Source organism: Mirounga angustirostris, unplaced genomic scaffold (assembly GCF_029215605.1).
Source record: "Mirounga angustirostris isolate CCGP_5_RB_7025 unplaced genomic scaffold, mMirAng1.0.hap1 SCAF_7, whole genome shotgun sequence".
NCBI lineage: Eukaryota > Metazoa > Chordata > Mammalia > Carnivora > Phocidae > Mirounga > Mirounga angustirostris.
Window position 1 is genome coordinate 66,598,875 of NW_026991715.1, and position 18,130 is coordinate 66,617,004.

Consider the following 18,130-nt stretch of genomic DNA (forward strand, 5'->3'; position numbering starts at 1 on the left):
AGAAGACAAAATTGGAGTAGAGAAAGACTGAAGTCCAATTAAGAGGCTATTATGATAATTCAGCTGCGAGGTTATGAGAGAAGGGATCATGGGAATGAAACAGAAGAGACCAATTCAAGAAATTAAGGAAGTCAAACCAATGGGATTTAGTGATTAATTGTAGGTGGATGGCAAATGTATCAAGGAGATAAGGGTGATAACAAGGTTTTAAGCTTGAGAGACTAAGAAAATGGTATCATTGACAGAAATAATAATTTCTATAGAATACAGTGGAATTGTTTTGGAATTCTATTTGGGACTTGGCTTTAGGCATGTTTGAAGCATTGTACAACTGAAATTGCAGACCCAGAGCACAGGAAAAAAGGTCAGAACTGGTGATATAGTTTGTGTGAGTGAATGTGTGTGAGAGAAAGAGAGATAAAAATTTAAGTAACACCTGGGGCATCTGGCTGGCTCAGTCACAAGAGCATGCATCTTGGGGTTGTAAGTTCAAGCCCCATGGTGGGTGTAGAGATAACTTAAGTAAATAAAACTTTTTAAAAAATTTAAAAAGTTGAGTAACTCTTTGTTGACATGTAAAAGTCAATAAATTCACTAAAAGAGAAACAGTGAACATTATCCCTTACATGTAAGAGAGGAAAAGAAGAGGAGGCACATAAAAAAAGAAAGAGTTAACAGAGAAGCTGGAGGAGAATCAGTAGACCAGTATTTCTAAGCAAGGGCATTTTTCTTTCTTTATAAAATATATGTGGCATCACAAGATTTTTTAAGATTGTGCCTTCAGAAGGGACTTTTGAATATATTTATCCCCATCCTAGTAATAGTATAATTAAGTAAAATAGCAAGAAATCTTAAAACACTCCTTTTCTATAAAGAAAACTTGGGTACATATTTTATGAGCAACCACAGTAAATGAATGAATTTTGTATTCATCCATCCAACAAGTATTTGTTAAGCATGGAGGATGCTTAATTTGAAATTACTTTTGACTAGAAAAATAGGATTAGAGGCTACTAATGGGAAAAATAAAAATTATGCCACTGATTCTTCAACCCAGAGACGTTTGTACTTTATAAGCAAGGGAAGTAGGTAAATAATTTAAAGCCACTAAACTTTACATATGGTAACACACACAGATTTCTAATATGAGTTCTTAACTCACAGTGAACTATTAACTGTTGCCACAAATAACCAGAGTGGATTTTCCTCTTCATTCTCTTATCGTTTGATGTAATTACTGTTAACTACTTACTTATTGAAATTATCTCACTCATTAATTCAATATGGATTCAATAAATATTTACCAAGAGACTATGATGTCAAGCATCTTTCTAGGTCTTGCAAATCCAGCCCTGAACAAAATAGACAAAAATCTTTGTCTTCAGGTAATTATATTCCAGTGGGAGTTTATATTAATTAAAGTTAATAAAAATTTTAACAAATTTTTGTTTAAATATATAATATTGCATTATATCATTGTATTCTCATGTAATTTGCTAATATTACACATTTTTATACATGTGTCCTAGGTGGTTATTGTTCTTTTTGACAATATAGTTATGTGCTCCAGGAAATTAAGTGGTTGTTGTTGTTTTCCAGTAAAGGACAACTAAAAACCTACTTGTTTCTTTATTTCCTACTATAAAATTATTGCCATTATTTTGAATAATAGTCTTTTGTTTTCTGATGAGGTAAAAATATAATAAAAGTATTGGGAAAATAAGTGTTTTATATTGATCATATTAACAGAGATGTATAGAAGATATGTAATTAATAAATAGATAAGAAATAATAGAATTAGAAGATCTCCACTTTGCAAACCCTAATACAATAACTGATCTAGATAGCAATCATCAATGGCTGCTAAAAGCATGAGGTAAATGGTTAATGGCAACTTTATAATGGATGAAGCTGAATTTCTTGACCACTCTGAGTATCACAAAAAGTAGGAAAGTCAGATACTATGTGTCTCCAATGTAATACAATAAGAAGCACATAGAACCACTTATGTGTTTTTACCAAATAAAATAAAATAAAACCTGAATTTCTGAATCTAATCAAGCTTATAGTTCCAACCACTATATATAGAAAATAAGTCTAGACAAATATGCTAAATTAATTCACAAACATATCAATCAAATATACAGTGTGAGAAAATCCTATAGGACAAATGACCTGGTTTAGAAGGAATGACCTTGTAGGGGAGGGTAGTTAGAGAGAACTAGTAGAAAGAAGGAAAGTATTATGAATTAAAAGAAACTTAAGACAGAAATCATTCAAATATGATATATGGGACTTGTTTGGATTCAGATTCAAGTAAATCAACTATAAAAAGATGTTTTTGAGACAACGGGGAAGGAAGTTTGGAACATGGACTGGATGTTGTCTGATACAAAATAATTATTGCTAATTTTGTTAGGTATGATAATGGTCCTTTGATTATATTTCTAAAAATTCTTCTCCATTAGAGAGACATAATGAAGTATTTGTAGAAGTAATGATATGGTGTCTATAATTTTATTTAAAATATTCTGGCAGTAAAAGAAAAGGAAAATAACAACATATGAGAAATCGATGAAGATGTTCAAAGGTTGTATAATTGTGAAGCATGGGTGTTATTCTTATACTTTATTTTTAAATCTTTCCATTCTAAAAAGAGAGTTGTACATGTATTTTATAGTAAAAGTGTTATTTTAATCTTTGTAATTGTTTTTTCATATTGATGTTATGGAGCCCCCTTTGGTGCTATTCTTGGGTATAGAACATGATGTCAAATAGGGCTTTCAGAAAGTGTTTTCTTTTTTCTTCAAGTTTTTATTTAATTTCTAGTTAGTTGACATATAAGGTAATATTGGTTTCAGGAGTAGAATTTACATATAACACCCAGTGCTCATCCCAGCAAGTGCCCTCCTTAATACCCATCACTCGTTTAGCCATCCCCCCCCCACCACCCTCCATTAACCCTCAGTTTGTTCTCTATAGTGAAGAGTCTCTTATGATTTGCTTCCCTCTCTTTTTTTTCTTTCCTCTCTCCTATGTTCATCTGTTTTATTTCTTAAATTCCACATATGAGTGAAATCATATGGTTTTTGTCTTTCTCTGACTGACTTATTTTGCTTAGCATAATACACTCTAGCTCTATCCACATCATTGCAAATGGCAAAATTTCGTTCTTTTTGATGGCTGAGTAATTTTCCAGTGTGTGTGTGTGTGTGTGCGCCACATCTTCTTTATTCATTCATCAGTTGATGGACATTTGGGCTTTTTCCATAATTTGGCTATTGTTTATAATGTTGCTAAAAACATCAGGGTGCATATGCTCCTTCAAATCAGTATTTTTGTATCCTTTGAGTAAATACCTAGTAGTGCAATTGCTGGATCATAGGGTAGTTCTATTTTTAAATTTTTGAGGAGACTCCATACTGTTTTCCAGGGTGTCTGCACCAGTTTGCATTCCCTCCAACAGTGCAAGAGTGTTCCCCTTTCTCCACATTCTCACCAACATCTGTTGTTTCTTGAGTTGTTACTTTAACCATTCTGACACGTGTGAGGTGGTATCTCATCATGGTTTTGATTTGTGTTTCCCTGATGTTGAGTGATGTTGAGCATTTGTTCATGTGTCTGTAGCCATTTATATACAGCAGGGTATTTTAGAAAAAGAAGGAGAGCATGCACATGAGAGGGATAGGGAAGAAAGGAAAGAAAAAAGAGAGAATTTGAGTTACCAACTTGGAATTGTAAGCCCTATTATGAAGTTAAAACATTATTTTAGAAATCTAGCAATAGGGTGCCTGGGTGGCTCAGTCAGTTAAGCATCTGTCTTCGGCTCAGGTCATGATGCCAGGGACCTGGGATCAAGCCCCATATTGGGCTCCCTAGTCAGTGGGGAGCCTGCTGTTCCCTCTCCCTCTGCCCCTTCTCCAGCTCATGTGCTCTCCCTCGCTCACTCTCTCTCTAATAAATAAATAAAATCTTTTAAAAAAATAGAAATCTAGCAATAAAGCCAAATAGATAAAAGAGTATGATTATGATATAGGCAGCATTTCACATCATGGAAAAATGGATTATTCACATTGGTGTTAGGACAACTAGATACACTTCTACAGAAAATGTTTTTATGTATACCTCCTTAATTTCTTATACAAAAAAATTCCAGATGAAATTTATAAGTAAAGAATATAAAACCATAAAGACAGAAAAAGTGAGATAATTTTAAAAATTAATTTGGCATTGGGAAATACTTTCTAAATATAACACAAAGTCATAAAAATTGTTAATATGGCAATACAATAAAATTAAAAAAGAATGCTGTTTGGCAAAAGACAACAACATCAAAAGACAACAACCCAGAATAAAAACCAGAAAACAAAGACAAAAACCTTAGGAAAAATACTTACACTTAACAATTAATATAAAGCAGCTCCTACAAATCAACAAGACCAAGAACACAATAAAAAAAAAGGCTAAAAAATGGAAAGTTCACAGAAAAGAAATAAAATGGTTTTTAAACATACAAAAAGATCTTTAATCTCCATTATTTTAGGAGGAAGGCAAATGAAAGTTACATTAAAATTCTCATATTAATATACCTAATCATCAAAGATCTGCAAGTTCAGTAACATAAGGAAGTAGGAAATTTTAGATGTTATTGGTGTGAGTTTGAATTGGTACAATAATTTAGGGAGGGAAGTGCAGCCATATATATATATATTTATATATAAATATATATATATGTAACACATGCTCTTTTATATATATATGTATATATATATATACATATGTATATAAACACATGTTCTTTTTTTCCCCAGCATTTCCTCTTCTCGGAATTTATCTAGTGTATTCTTGCACTTGAGTGAAATTATATTACCACAAAGATATTCGGTGTTGTAATATAAGAGCTTCATAACTATGAATAAGGGCTCAGTTAAAGAAATTATGCTACAGCCACACAAAGAAACACAATGCAGCTATTAAAAATAATATGAGAAATTTATATGTAAGGGGCACCTGGGTGGCTCAGTCAGTTAAGTGGCTGCCTTCAGCTCAGGTCATGATCCTAGGGTCTTGGGATTGAGCCCCACATTGGGCTCTCTGCTCAGCGGGGAGCCTGCTTCTCCCTCCCCCTCTTCCTGCCTCTCCCCCCTGCTTGTGCTCTCTCTCTCTGTCAAATAAATAAATAAATAAAATCTTTTTTAAAAAAAGAAATTTATATGTAATTCACATAGAAGACAAAAATGGTTGTCATATAGAGACATAGAGATATAGATACAGCACGGAAGCAAGGTGCAAAAGAAAATGTATAACATACTATTTGAAAAAAAAGAAAGGATATACTCACATATGTTTATATATGAAGACTGTCTCTACAACTGGGGAGAGTTAAGTTCTAGAAAAAGAATAGGTGACTGGGGGCTAGGAGGAAAGAGAAGCTTCTTTTCCCTCTCTACATCCTTTTGCACATTTTGCATTTGCTGTCATGGGGACCTTCTACTTTTCAGAATTTTTCCATTCATTAATTAATGTTTAAAAGAAAGAAAATGAGTTCTAAAGAGATGAATTTGTGTCTTACTGCCAAATGTCAGATATGAATATGGAGACAAGTACAGAAGGCTTGGAATAATTTGTATAATTTTACATTTGGAACTCATTTCTCCTTTGACAGTGATTGAATAAGAGTCCAGACAGGTACTTGTTGTTGAAACAAGATTATTTTTCTATGATTTTCTTGTATTTCTCTCACAGCTCTTGTTTGTTTAGGTGCCTTTATGGATGGCAGGTGGAAATGCCCAGGGGAAGTTCTAATGTACCTCAGTTGAAGCTGGCTCCTATTTGGGCAAGTTATGAGAGATCTGAGAGCCTACAGCAGTTTTCAAGGCTGGGAATCCCAAAGGTGAAAGTGCTGTCTTTATAATTGAGAAGCTCACGTAAACCCCAAGGGTCAACACAATTAACTGCCTTTAAACCAAGGAACTCTCAAGCCATGTAAGTGATTTAAATGCATGTCAGAGGAGCCTTCTTCCTTAAACTGTGGCACTGCCCTCTCTATTTGTATGTAGGGCTTCCAGGGCTCTAACTTTCCTAGTGTTGCAGAAGAGCCTTCAACTTGGAACTGTAAGGGAGGAGAGAATGAAATTGGGTATGTGCAAATAAGCTACAGGGCCAGGTTTGACTTATGTCCTTTTCTCATTTTCTGGAGGCTTAATGCCTTTGAGCATCTGTGAAACCTGGTACCTACATGTTCTTTTCTGGCAATGTCATAGCCCAGTCCATTTTATTGGGAGGGTCTAAAGTAGAAACTGCGTAACAGCAGATTCCATTTCTTCCCTCAGTACACTAGGATCTAAATGTAAGATCCGAGAGCATATAAAGTGGGGGATTCATACATACAGTGGTCTCTCCAACCTAGTAGGGATGCTGCTTTGTGTTCCACACAGTTTGGTATATCCACACAACATTCTTTGTGCCAGATATATGTATATGTGAGATGCACACCACACACACACACACAAAGAAGTTGCAAATAGGTTGTTCAGCTAGGTCTACTACTCCCTTCACTGTTGCCTCCAAGAAATGAAAAAGATACACCGTTGGCAGAGATATTTTTCCCCTGAGGAATCAGAACCAAGCCTAGGCAATACCTCAAAGTAAGCCCATTGGCTTTCAGAGCCTTTCATGTCCACTTCTGGACCTCACACTATTTAACTTTCCTATGACTTACCTTCAGATCCATGCATTGAATTTTTCCTAACTCTTCTTCCTTTCTTTATGATTCTGAATGGTAGCAGACATATAGGCCACCCCAAAATATGCCATAAGAATTACTTTGAGTACTCAAGGCTAAGAGAACTCTGTACAAGCAAATCTTACAAAAATATTCATCTTCTCTTAGCCTCCCCATATATTTTATTTATATATATATATATATTTTAAGATTTTATTTATTCATTTGACAGAGAGAGACACAGCGAGAGAGGGAACACAAGCAGGGGGAGTGGGAGAGGGAGAAGCAGGCTTCCCGCAGAGCAGGGAGCCCGATGCAGAGCTCGATCCCAGTAGCCTGGGATCATGGCCTGAGCCGAAGGCAGACGCTTAATGACTGAGCCACCCAGGCGCCCCTCCCCATATATTTTAGTTATTTTTCCACAATTGCTTCTCTTTCTTCAACCCAGTATAGAAGACATTTAGGTTTTGCCACTTCTTCGGTTCTTCATTTCCTTGTTAGGGCTCCTGTGTCATGCAAAACTTGTATAAAATCTGTATGTTTTTCTCCTGTCAACCTACATTATATAGTAATATATAGGTTATATAATAACCTATATTATGTCAATTTAATTCTCAGGCCCAACCAGATACCCTCAGAGGGTAGGAGTGACATTTTACTTCTGTACAGTTTCTTCCCCTCTCCTATCAAAATGGAATGGCCCTACCACCCATTTCTTCACTGTCAAAATTGTGTGAAAAAAACCATGTACTCTAATGCATAGCTAAAACTCTAATATATGTGCTAATGTTATACCTTCTTATATAACATATTTGCATTTAAATAGAGTTGTCTAGAGGTTTAATGATTTAACCCAAAGGGATTAAAATGTCTCACATTTGTATAGCACTTGGTAGATTATTTCAAAGAGCTTTTCACAAACAAGATTTCTTATGAACCTCTTAGTCACCCTGAGGCTGAGAGGTTAGGCATTTTAATTTACATGCACACTGTTGATAACTTTAGGCTCTGAGAAGTTTAGTAGATGCTTCAGAGTCACACAGTCAATAGCAAGATACTGAGGCCTCACAACTCTGATTTCAGCATTCTTTCCACCACATCGGACACCTCCAGAAATAAATACAAGCTGTCTATACGCATATAGACACCAAGGTGTTTTTGGTGACCACTGCTCCAGTGGCTCCATCTGCTCAAAAGGCCGGTAGCATTTGAGGGATGAGGCTGCAGATGATTTCCTGAACCTCTTACCTGTAAGGACCCATATGGTGGAGGGAAGATCTTAGGACTTTTGGTCAAACAATGAATGAAACCACTTGATTGGTTGAAAAATGTCACAATTTTTTTTTTTCAGTTTCATGCGTAAACCACACCAGAATTAGCTGGGGACAAGGTCTAAGGTTCTGTTAAAAATGCATATTTCTGGGCCATTGCTCCTATTAACTAAACCAGAAATAGAATTTCTAATGCACAAGCCATTTTGAGAAACCTTAACTTAGTTCTTCTTCCTGAGTACAAATGTATGTCATTTCCATGTGAGAATTCTCCAGTGTTTACCAGGGTATCATAGACAGGCTAACTTCTTTTTCACACCAGTCAATACTTCCTGCAGGTTGTATTAGCTAGTATTCCCCAGTTCCTTACCACTAATTTTCACTTTGATCCCTGCAGCTTCTTCCGTCAGGGCTTTTCCTTCCATAACCTGCCCTTAGTGCCATTGTGTAATGCTCCACATAGTTTTTCTTGATCAATTGTGATTTCTTCCTTCCTCTGAACTCACAACACCCTTTTCAGTGTCAGTTCTATGAGTTTTGACAAATACGTGTAGTTCTATAGCCACCACAATCAAGGTAGAGAAGTTTCATCCCTCAGAATTTCCTGTAGTCTCCTCTACGGGAATCACCTCCTCCCTACCCTGAGACCCTCACTCACCAGTTCTCTGTCCCTATTCAGAGTGTCACATAAATGGAATTGTAGCGTATTTAGTCTCAAGTCTGGCTTCATACACTTAACATGGTGCATTTGATATTTATTTATGTAATCTATATTGTAAATCACCAGCTTATTACTTTTGCTTGCTGAATATTATTTCATTGTGTAAAGGTACAATTTCTTAATACATTCACGAGTTGAAGGTCATTTGGATCATTTCCACTTTTTGTGTATTATGAATGCAGCCACTGTAAACACTGATATACAGATTTTTATGTAAACATAAGCTTTCCTTTCTCTTGGATAAATATCTAGGAGTGGGATTTATGGGTTGTATGGTAAGTGTTAAGTTTTAACTTTATAAAAATCTGTCAAACTATTTTTCAAACTATTTTGCATTCTTATATCAGGGTTGGAGAGTTCCAGTTGCTCTATATTTTTGCAATCCCTTGGAATTGTCTGTTTTTTTTTGTTTGTTTTGTTTTTAATTTTAGGCATTCTGATAGCTGTATATTGGTATCTCATTGTGGTTTTAATTTGTTATTTCCTTAATGGCTAATGGTGCTGAATATCTTTTCTTGTGCCTATTTGTCATCCTTGTATCTTCTGTGGTCCTCTGTCTGTTCAAATCTTTGTGAATACTTTTTATTGGGTTCCTTATTTTCTCTTTCTTTTTTAGGGGGGATATTATTTTCTTACTGAGTTCTGAGAGTACCTTAAATATTTTGAATACATGTCCTTTACTAGATACATGTTTTGCAAATATTTTTTCAAGTCTGTGGTTGTACTTTTCATATCTTAGTTTTTTTCAGAGAGCAAAAGTTTTTAAATTTTTATAAAGTTCAGTTTATACATATTTTTATGGACTGTGCTTTTGGTGTCATTTCTAAAAATTACTTGCTAAACCCAAGGCCATAAATATTTTCTCCTTTGTTTTCTTCTAGTTTTATAGTTTTTAATTTTACATTCGGGTCCATGATTCATTTTTGAGTTAATTTTGTGCATATGTCAAGGTTCCTTTGGTTGGAAAGACTGGCCTTTTTCTTTTTCTTTTTTCTTTTTTTTATTATTTTTTTAAATTTTATTCTTATGTTAATCCCCATACATTACATCATTAGTTTTAGATGAAGTGTTCCATGATTCATTGTTTGTGCACAACACCCAGTGCTCCATGCAGAATGTGCCCTTCTCAATACCCACTACCAGGCTAACCCATCCTCCCACCCCCCTCCCCTCTAGAACCCTCAGTTTGTTTTTCAGAGTCTATCGTCTCTCATGGTTCGTCTACCCCTCCGATTTCCCCTGCTTCATTCTTCCCCTCCCGCTACCTTCTTCTTCTTCTTTTTTTTTTCTTAACATATATTGCATTATTTGTTTCAGAGGTACAGATCTGAGATTCAACAGTCTTGCACAATTCACAGCGCTTACCAGAGCACACACCCTCCCCAGTGTCCATCACCCAGTCACCCCATCCCTCCCACCCCACCCCCCACTCCAACAACACTCAGTTTGTTTCTGGAGATTAAGAATTCCTCATATCAGTGAGATCATATGATACATGTCTTTCTCTGTTTGACTTATTTCACTCAACATGATACCCTCCAGTTCCATCCATGTCGTTGCAAATGGCAAGATCTCATTCCTTTTGATGGCTGCATAATATTCCATTGTATATATATACCACCTCTTCTTTATCCATTCATCTGTCGATGGACATCTTGGCTCTTTCCACAGTTTGGCTATTGTGGACATTGCTGCTATAAACATCGGGGTGCACGTACCCCTTCGGATCCCTACTTTTGTATCTTTGGGGTAAATACCCAGTAGTGCAATTGCTGGATCATATGGTAGCTCTATTTTCAACTTTTTGAGGAACCTCCATACAGTTTTCCAGAGTGGCTGCACCAGCTTGCATTCCCACCAACAGTGTAGGAGGGTTCCCCTTTCTCCGCATCCCTGCCAACATCTGTCGTTTCCTGACTTGTTAATTTTAGCCATTCTGACTGATGTGAGGTGGTATCTCATTGAGGTTTTGATTTGGATTTCCCTGATGCCGAGCGATATTGAGCACTTTTTCATGTGTCTGTTGGCCATTTGGATGTCTTCTTTGGAAAAATGTCTGTTCATGTCTTATGCCCATTTCTTGATTGGATTCTTTGTTCTTTGGGTGTTGAGTTTGATGAGTTCTTTATAGATTTTGGATACTAGCCCTTTATCTGATATGTCATTTGCAAATATCTTCTCCCATTCTGTAGGTTGTCTTTTGGTTTTGTTGACTGTTTCCTTTGCTTTGCAAAAGCTTTTAATCTTGATGAAGTCCCAATAGTTCATTTTTGCCCTTGCTTCCCTTGCCTTTGGCAATGTTTCTAGGAAGAAGTTGCTTCGGCTGATTTTTCAATGAATTGTCTTTGTAACTTTGTTGAAAGTCAATTGACCATATGTGTATGGTTCTATTTCTAGACTATATATTTCATTCCATTGATCTATCCATAGGTGATAACTTATTTTTTTTGTTTTGTTTTGATAACTCTTTCCTACCTAGCATTGAAGTTACTTAATATGCCTGTCTTTGCTCCTTTATGAAATTATGAACTAAAGGAAAACTTTCAGTCTGATACATCCTTACATCTTCTTGGCTCATTTACTAAACTGTGAACTAAAAGAAGTTTCTGGGTCTGATACATCTTTGCATCTTTGAGATTACTTACCTCAAAGGCTTACACAGACAAGATAATCAAGATATGTTGAATACATGATTTCAAATAACATTTTTGTCTATATAGCCATCATCGTATATATATATATATATATATTTTTTTTTTTTTTGCTGGAGGACAAAATTAAGTTGGCAAGTTTGAGAGAAGGAAGATTATAATGCTCTTCCCTTTTATTCCTAGAATGATACATACACCTTTATATGAAGTAAAAATATCCAACTCATTAGAAATTAGACAAAAAGTGTTTTATTTCATATTGTAAGAGCCAAATCTCAGAGCCACCAGATTCACATAGCATCTATATTGCTGAAGGGAATAAAACAGGGCTTACTAGAAGAAATTCATGGGAATTACTTAGAAATATGAAATATTTTCAAGTGAAAGAGAACCCATCTGGAAATAGAGAAAAAAATAGCATAAAATGTTAAATGTGTAAAGGTCCATGTGTTTATGTATGGAGTGCTAATAGTATTAGTTGTTACACTGTAGTGGTAAATATTTGGGGCTTTCACATTCTGAAACAATTTATTTAGAAGATAAGACAAATGGTGCTTTCACTGTCAGTATCATCTGAATAGTAGGCCTTAGTTTCTAGTATTGTTATTTGCTGGAAGCTAGTTTAATCATGTATAGTAGGTTAAAGAGCAAGTGACCTTTTCAGGAATGAGGGGGGCACTAAATATATCAAATGAATTGCGTCTTTTTTGTCTGACAGGACAGATGTTAGGCTGTGTTGGTATTTGCACAAATGCACAAATAATGTCAACTGTGGTTGTTAATTCATAGAAGAATTCCTATTACCCAGTGCCTCAATATGATAAATCTTATTATCACTCTTGTTCTCACATACTTTTGTCAACACTTGCTAAGACATAGGCAGGAAGATTTTGTTCTGGTAAAGGTCACCTCATGCTAACTGATAGTGTACTGGTATTGTAAAAATGATTTAGAGTGTCCAGACATCACCAAACCAACTGTCAGTTTCAGACAAGGTAGTTAAATAAGTCTGAAGTTTATAATCAAGGAGGAAAAGGGAGAAGGCAGCTTTTCAGAAATTTTGGATATCATGTAATATGGACATGGTTTAGGATATTTTATCTCTTCAATTTCTTTCAAATCCAGTTTATCATGTCCTTCGTCATTTTGAAGTCTTTTTGTCTCCTTTCTTCAGTAATGCCAGTAATGAGAATGAAAAGCCCATACCTGTGTTGGGAAAACTGGACAGCAACATGCAGAAGAATGAAACTGGACCACTTTCTTACACCATACACAAAAATAAACTCAAAATGGATGGAAGACCTAAATGTGAGCCAGGAATCCATCAAAATCCTAGAGAACACACCTCTTTGACCTCTGCTATAGCAGCTTCTTACTAGACACATCTCCAGAGGCAAGGGAAACAAAAGCAAAAATGAACTATTGGGACTACATCAAGATAAAAATCTTCTGCACAGCAAAGGAAACAATCAGCAACACGAAAAGCAACTTATGGAATGGGAGAAGATTTTTGCAGATGACATATCTGATAAAGGGTTAGTATCCAAAATCTATAAAGAACTCAAACTCAACACTCAAAAAACAAATAATCCAATTAAGAAATGGGCAGAAGACATGAACAGACATTTATCCAAAGAAAACATCCAGATGCTCAATATCACTCATCATCAGGGAAATGCAAATCAAAACCACAATGAGTTATCACATCACACCTGTCAGAATGGCTAAAATTAACAACTCAGGAAACACCAGATGTTGGCAAAGATATAGAGAAAGGGAAACCTCTTACACTGTTGGAGGGAATGCAAACTGGTGCAGCCACTCTGGAAAACAGTATGAAGGTTCCTCAAAAAGTTAAAGTTAGAACTACGACCCAGCAATTGCACTACTAGGTATTTACCCAAAGGATACAAAAATACAGATTTGAAGGGGCACATGCACCCCGATGTTTATAGAAGCATTATCAACAATAGCCATACTATGGAAAGAGCCCAAATTCCATTGGCTGATGAATGGTTAAAGACTATAGGAATAATACTCAGCCATATTACTCAGCCACCAAAAAGAATGAAATCTTGCCATTTGCAAAAACATGGATGAAATTAGAGTACATTATGCTAAGCGAAATTAGTCAGAGAAAGACAAATACCATGTGATATCACTCATATGTGGAATTTAAGAGACAAAACAAATGAATACCGGGGAAGAGAAGGAAAAAATCAAATAAGATAAAAACAGAGAGGGAGACAAACCATAAGAGGCTCTTAACTATAGAGAACAACCTGAGGGTTGATGGAGGGGAGGAAGATGGGGGGATGGGCTAAATGCGTGATGGGCATTAAGGAGGGCACTTGTTAGGATGAGCGCTGGGTGTTATATATAGGTGATGAAACACTAAATTCTACTCCTGAAACCAAAACTACATTATATATGAATCAACTTGAATTCAAATAAAAAAATACCTTGCTGTAATGGCAAAAAGACCTAATATCTACATAAAAATAAACTTCTTACTGTATTATAACATTTTACCAGGACAACATAGGTTTCCTCATTTCTTATAGCTCACGGTTCTATGACTGTTCTTTTGAAACTCTGACTTTAGAATTAACAGCTCTTTAACTACACATACCTCTGTCTGCATGATTAACTATATCAGGAAACAAAATCATTTATTTTTTTTAAAGTTATTTAAAAAGTTTTCCATAATTGATATGCTCTGGAGAAAAACCTCATTGACCTGGGATCCAATCACTTTGATTTGCCCTTCTCTTACTTAGACACTTTCTTGGCTTATAAGCGTAGTATAAATTGCTCTTAGACCTTATCACAAAGATAAAATTACATGATTCTCAAAGCTGATAACTTTTACCCATTTTCTTTGGACTCCTGGAAGCACAGAACTTATCAATAGCCCATCTCTAACAACTAGAGCAAGCCATTTAACAGGATTCTTTTGTACTAACCTTTAGCTTTAAGCCATTTTTCTTCCCTGAATTCTTCTTATCAATTTCTTCATTTATTTTATTTTGCTGTGGATATCTTATTGGAACAAATTCTTTAAAAGATTAATATTGAAATAGATTGTGATAAACATTTCCTCATCATTTAAAAACAGGGCTATCTTCCTTGCAGGGTTTATAAACTATATGTTAATACTTGGTGGGAACCATGAGAAAATAGAGGAATGGCAAAATAAATTTTATTACATAATAAATAATCCAAAAATTTCATCCATAGAATAAGATGGAAGATGGGAAGAAAAGGTCTCCTTCCCAGTAAGTTCCCTAATCCCACTCCCAGGAAGCAATAACTGTTCATTATTTCTAATTTATCTTTCCAGAATTTATCTATGTATTTAAAAAATGTATGCATACAAATATTTTAATAACATAAATGGGATCATACCATACCTACTGTAACATGTTTTTTACATTTATGAACATCTTTCCAAATTCAGATCTATTCTCCTATATCACTTTTAAGAAAGTTACTTAATCTTTTGTGGTATAGATATAGTATAATGTATTTAAGAAATTCCCATTCATAGATTCCAGGTGTTTATTTTTCAAACAATGTTGTAGTGAGTATCACTGCACATAACTTGCTATTCCAATTCTGCAGTTACAGAATTCTGTATTAAAATTTGGTTTATAGTGAGGTTCTGTATTAATAGCATGAAGTAAAATAAAGGAGGCTTTAGTCTGGAAAACACAAATGGTAAACTTATAATCAGGGGGAAAAATCCATTTTTCTCTTCTTTTAACTTTTATATTTAATATAAGTAACAACAGTGACTCTCAAATTAGAAAAGGTAATAATAAAATAACACTTAAAAAAGAAGTCAAATTTGTTCACTTTTTATTGGTTCTAATTTTACTTGGTGAATTGGTGACATTTTCATAAGTGTCAGAAACTGGATATAAAGTACAAGGTTGAAAGCTATGGTCAGGCTTTGTGGTTTATAGGTTCTTGGCCCTTATTCTTCAGACTGTTAACACTGAAACTGCATGTCACCCTTTAGTTTGATAATAAACTTAGATCAATCTTGATTTCAAGTTTCTGTATGGAGTTTATAAGTATAATAATTGAAAAACAGAACAGAATCACTCCAGTAATTTAGTTAAGCCTTCTTAAGTGATAGACAGGACTTTATATTGCTAGATGGTTCTCTTAAGTTAACGCATAAGAACTCTAGAGGTGTCAGTTCAAAGCAAACAAGATGATTTAAACCCCAACCTCTCCTTAGAGAAAGCCCTAAAGCTTCCATTGGTATAGTGCTGTGGTCTTTCAACTGGAGTCCTTTGCACAGGCATGTGAATCAATTACCTGACCCCCAATATAATCTTTCCTAAAACTGATCTGCCTTAGAATGAGTCATCTTTCAGGTACTGTTTCTCACCAAACACTTCCCTCTCTCCCCTTTCTTAGTCACATAGTTTTTAGTTTACCAAAGAAAGTTATTTACCTCTCACCTCTTGCTATGGTGCATTGCCCTAAATTATAAAAAACCAGTGGAATGCCAAAAAACAAAAACAAAAGGCAATGTAGAATTTTGGTATTTTTATTGGTCAAGTGATTTCCAATTATTTGAAGAAAACTGAAGGAAGCATATCAGAATTGTCAACTTAGATTTATTAGAAATAATTTAGATCCCCACTGGTTTATTTATTATTTATTTATTTTAAGATTTCATTTATTTATTTGTCAGAGAGAGAGAGAAAGCATGAGAGAACACAAGCAAGGGGAGCTGCAGGCAGAGGGAGAAGCGGGCTCCCTGCTGAGCAAGAAGCCCGATGTGGATCCCAGGATCCCAGGACCCTGAGATCATGACTTGAGCTGAACATTAGATGCCTAACCTACTGAATCACCCAGGTGTCCCCCCACTGGTTTATTTTTGATAACATTAAAACTACAAAAAAAAAAAAAAACAGGAATAGAATTGCATAATACTCATTAAAGGGAACAATGTAAACTCTGCTAAAGGAAGGTTTTCATGTACTAGGATTATTCCTCATCTGTAAAATGAAGGAACAGAATTAAATGGAAGATTCCATGTTCCATGTCCTACAGTGTGCTTATTTCTCCCAATCCATATAGCAGAGACACTTTGACTTTATTGTCCTTCAGATAACCAGTTGAGTAACTGTACTAAACATGGAAATATAGCTAGAGACATAATTTGACAGTAATAATAGAAACTGTTATTTATTGAAAGCTTTACTGTCAGCTACTGTATTTGGTTTTACTTATATTTTCATTTAATCACCAAATTAAAGATACTACCTTGAAGTATTATTAAAGATAATCTGTTACGTGCCTAACTTGTATTTTGCTTCCATTGTATTTCTTCCTGTTAACAAGGATTCAGCCAGGCTTTTGTTGTCTTGCTTCAGGGGTATTAATTTGCAAGGGTTCTCAGCCATCAAAAAACCTGAAATCTTACCATTTGCAATGATGTAGATGGAACTAGGGGGTATTGCGCTAAGCAAAATAAGTCAGAGAAAGACAGTTATCATATGATTCCACTCATATGTGGAATTTAAGAAACCAGAGGATCATAGGGGAAGGGAGGGAAAAATAAAATAAGACAAAATCAGAGAGAGAGACAAACTATAAGAGACTCTTAACCATAGGAAACAAACTGAGGGTTGCTGGAGGGGAGGGGTGTGGAGGGATGGGGTAACAGGTGATGGGCATGAAGGAGGGCATGTGATGTAATGAACACTGGATGTTATACGCAACTAATGAATCACTGACCTCTACCTCTGAAACTAATAATACACTATGTTAATTAATTGAATTAAAAGAAAATAAAATATTTTAAGAAATATGCAAGGGTTAAAGCAGAAGTTGATAAAGCACAACCTCCTCTCTCCACCTCTTATTTCTGAAAACAGAAATCCATTTAAAGGATTAAACCAGTTCTTTCCAGAGTGGGATGGACGAGAGACTAGTCTTTGGAAAGTGGTAGGAGGTATGGAGTAGACAGAAATGGTCAGAGCTATGAAAATAAAAGACTGCTTAAGACTGTGAAAGAATGTGTATGTGCACACTGATGGGAATTAAGTTCCTGTGTAGTAACCTAGGAAGGGTACAGTACTTCAGAAGGGTCAGCTGCAAGGTGCAATCATGGAGGCTAGACAGGTGATCAAAGCTTTTGGCCTCACAATAATCCCATTCTACCTCCAAACAAACTGTGCCCAAGCTAAGCACAGAAATAGCAAGAAAAGCCCATTTTCTACTGGATTACGTGGGATCGGACACTTTACGTCTTAGCTGTGACTTTTTTTTTACTTTAAAGGCAGGATGAAAGCTCTTTGAATATTTGTACGACTTTAAAGAGAAAAATTCAGCTCTTCTCCCAACACCACCAAAACAGGGTTAGTATTAAATTACTCACCAGCTTGGGCCCTGGTGGCTCAGCATTAGATTTAGAAAAACAAAGTGGTATGGTATTTCTTGTAAAAAGTACAAGATGGAAAAGAAATACAAGATGGTTATTATAACAGATAGCTATATTATAATCATATAACAACAGATGTGATTATAGTAGATATTCTAATTTCCATTGTACAGATAACTATGGTAGCCATTGGTACTTTGAACTAGATACTTCTGGTTCTCCTCCCAGCTAAAGTAGGCTTATACTTCTTTCTCCACTCTTCGAAAATAGGCGTGGCCACATAACTCGTTAGGCCAATCAAATGTGTGCAGAGGTGTGTATCGTTTCCAGGTGGAAGGAAGCTGTGGGTATGCCATT

The 18,130-nt window shown here is 35.4% G+C and overlaps 1 long non-coding RNA gene across 6 annotated transcripts in view; it reads left to right on the forward strand.

Moving 5' to 3' along the window:
* Positions 1 to 16,311, forward strand: part of LOC123852777 (uncharacterized) — a 32,530-nt gene extending 16,219 nt beyond the window's left edge. For 3 of the 6 annotated variants that reach the window (XR_010413115.1, XR_010413117.1, XR_010413114.1), the window contains 2 exons: positions 5,746 to 5,985; positions 12,542 to 16,311. This is a non-coding gene — a long non-coding RNA (uncharacterized LOC123852777). The remainder of the gene's footprint in view (positions 1 to 5,745; positions 5,986 to 12,541) is intronic. The other 3 variants (XR_010413116.1, XR_010413118.1, XR_006793005.3) reach the window with 1 other exon arrangement.
* Positions 16,312 to 18,130: the final 1,819 nt, after the last annotated feature.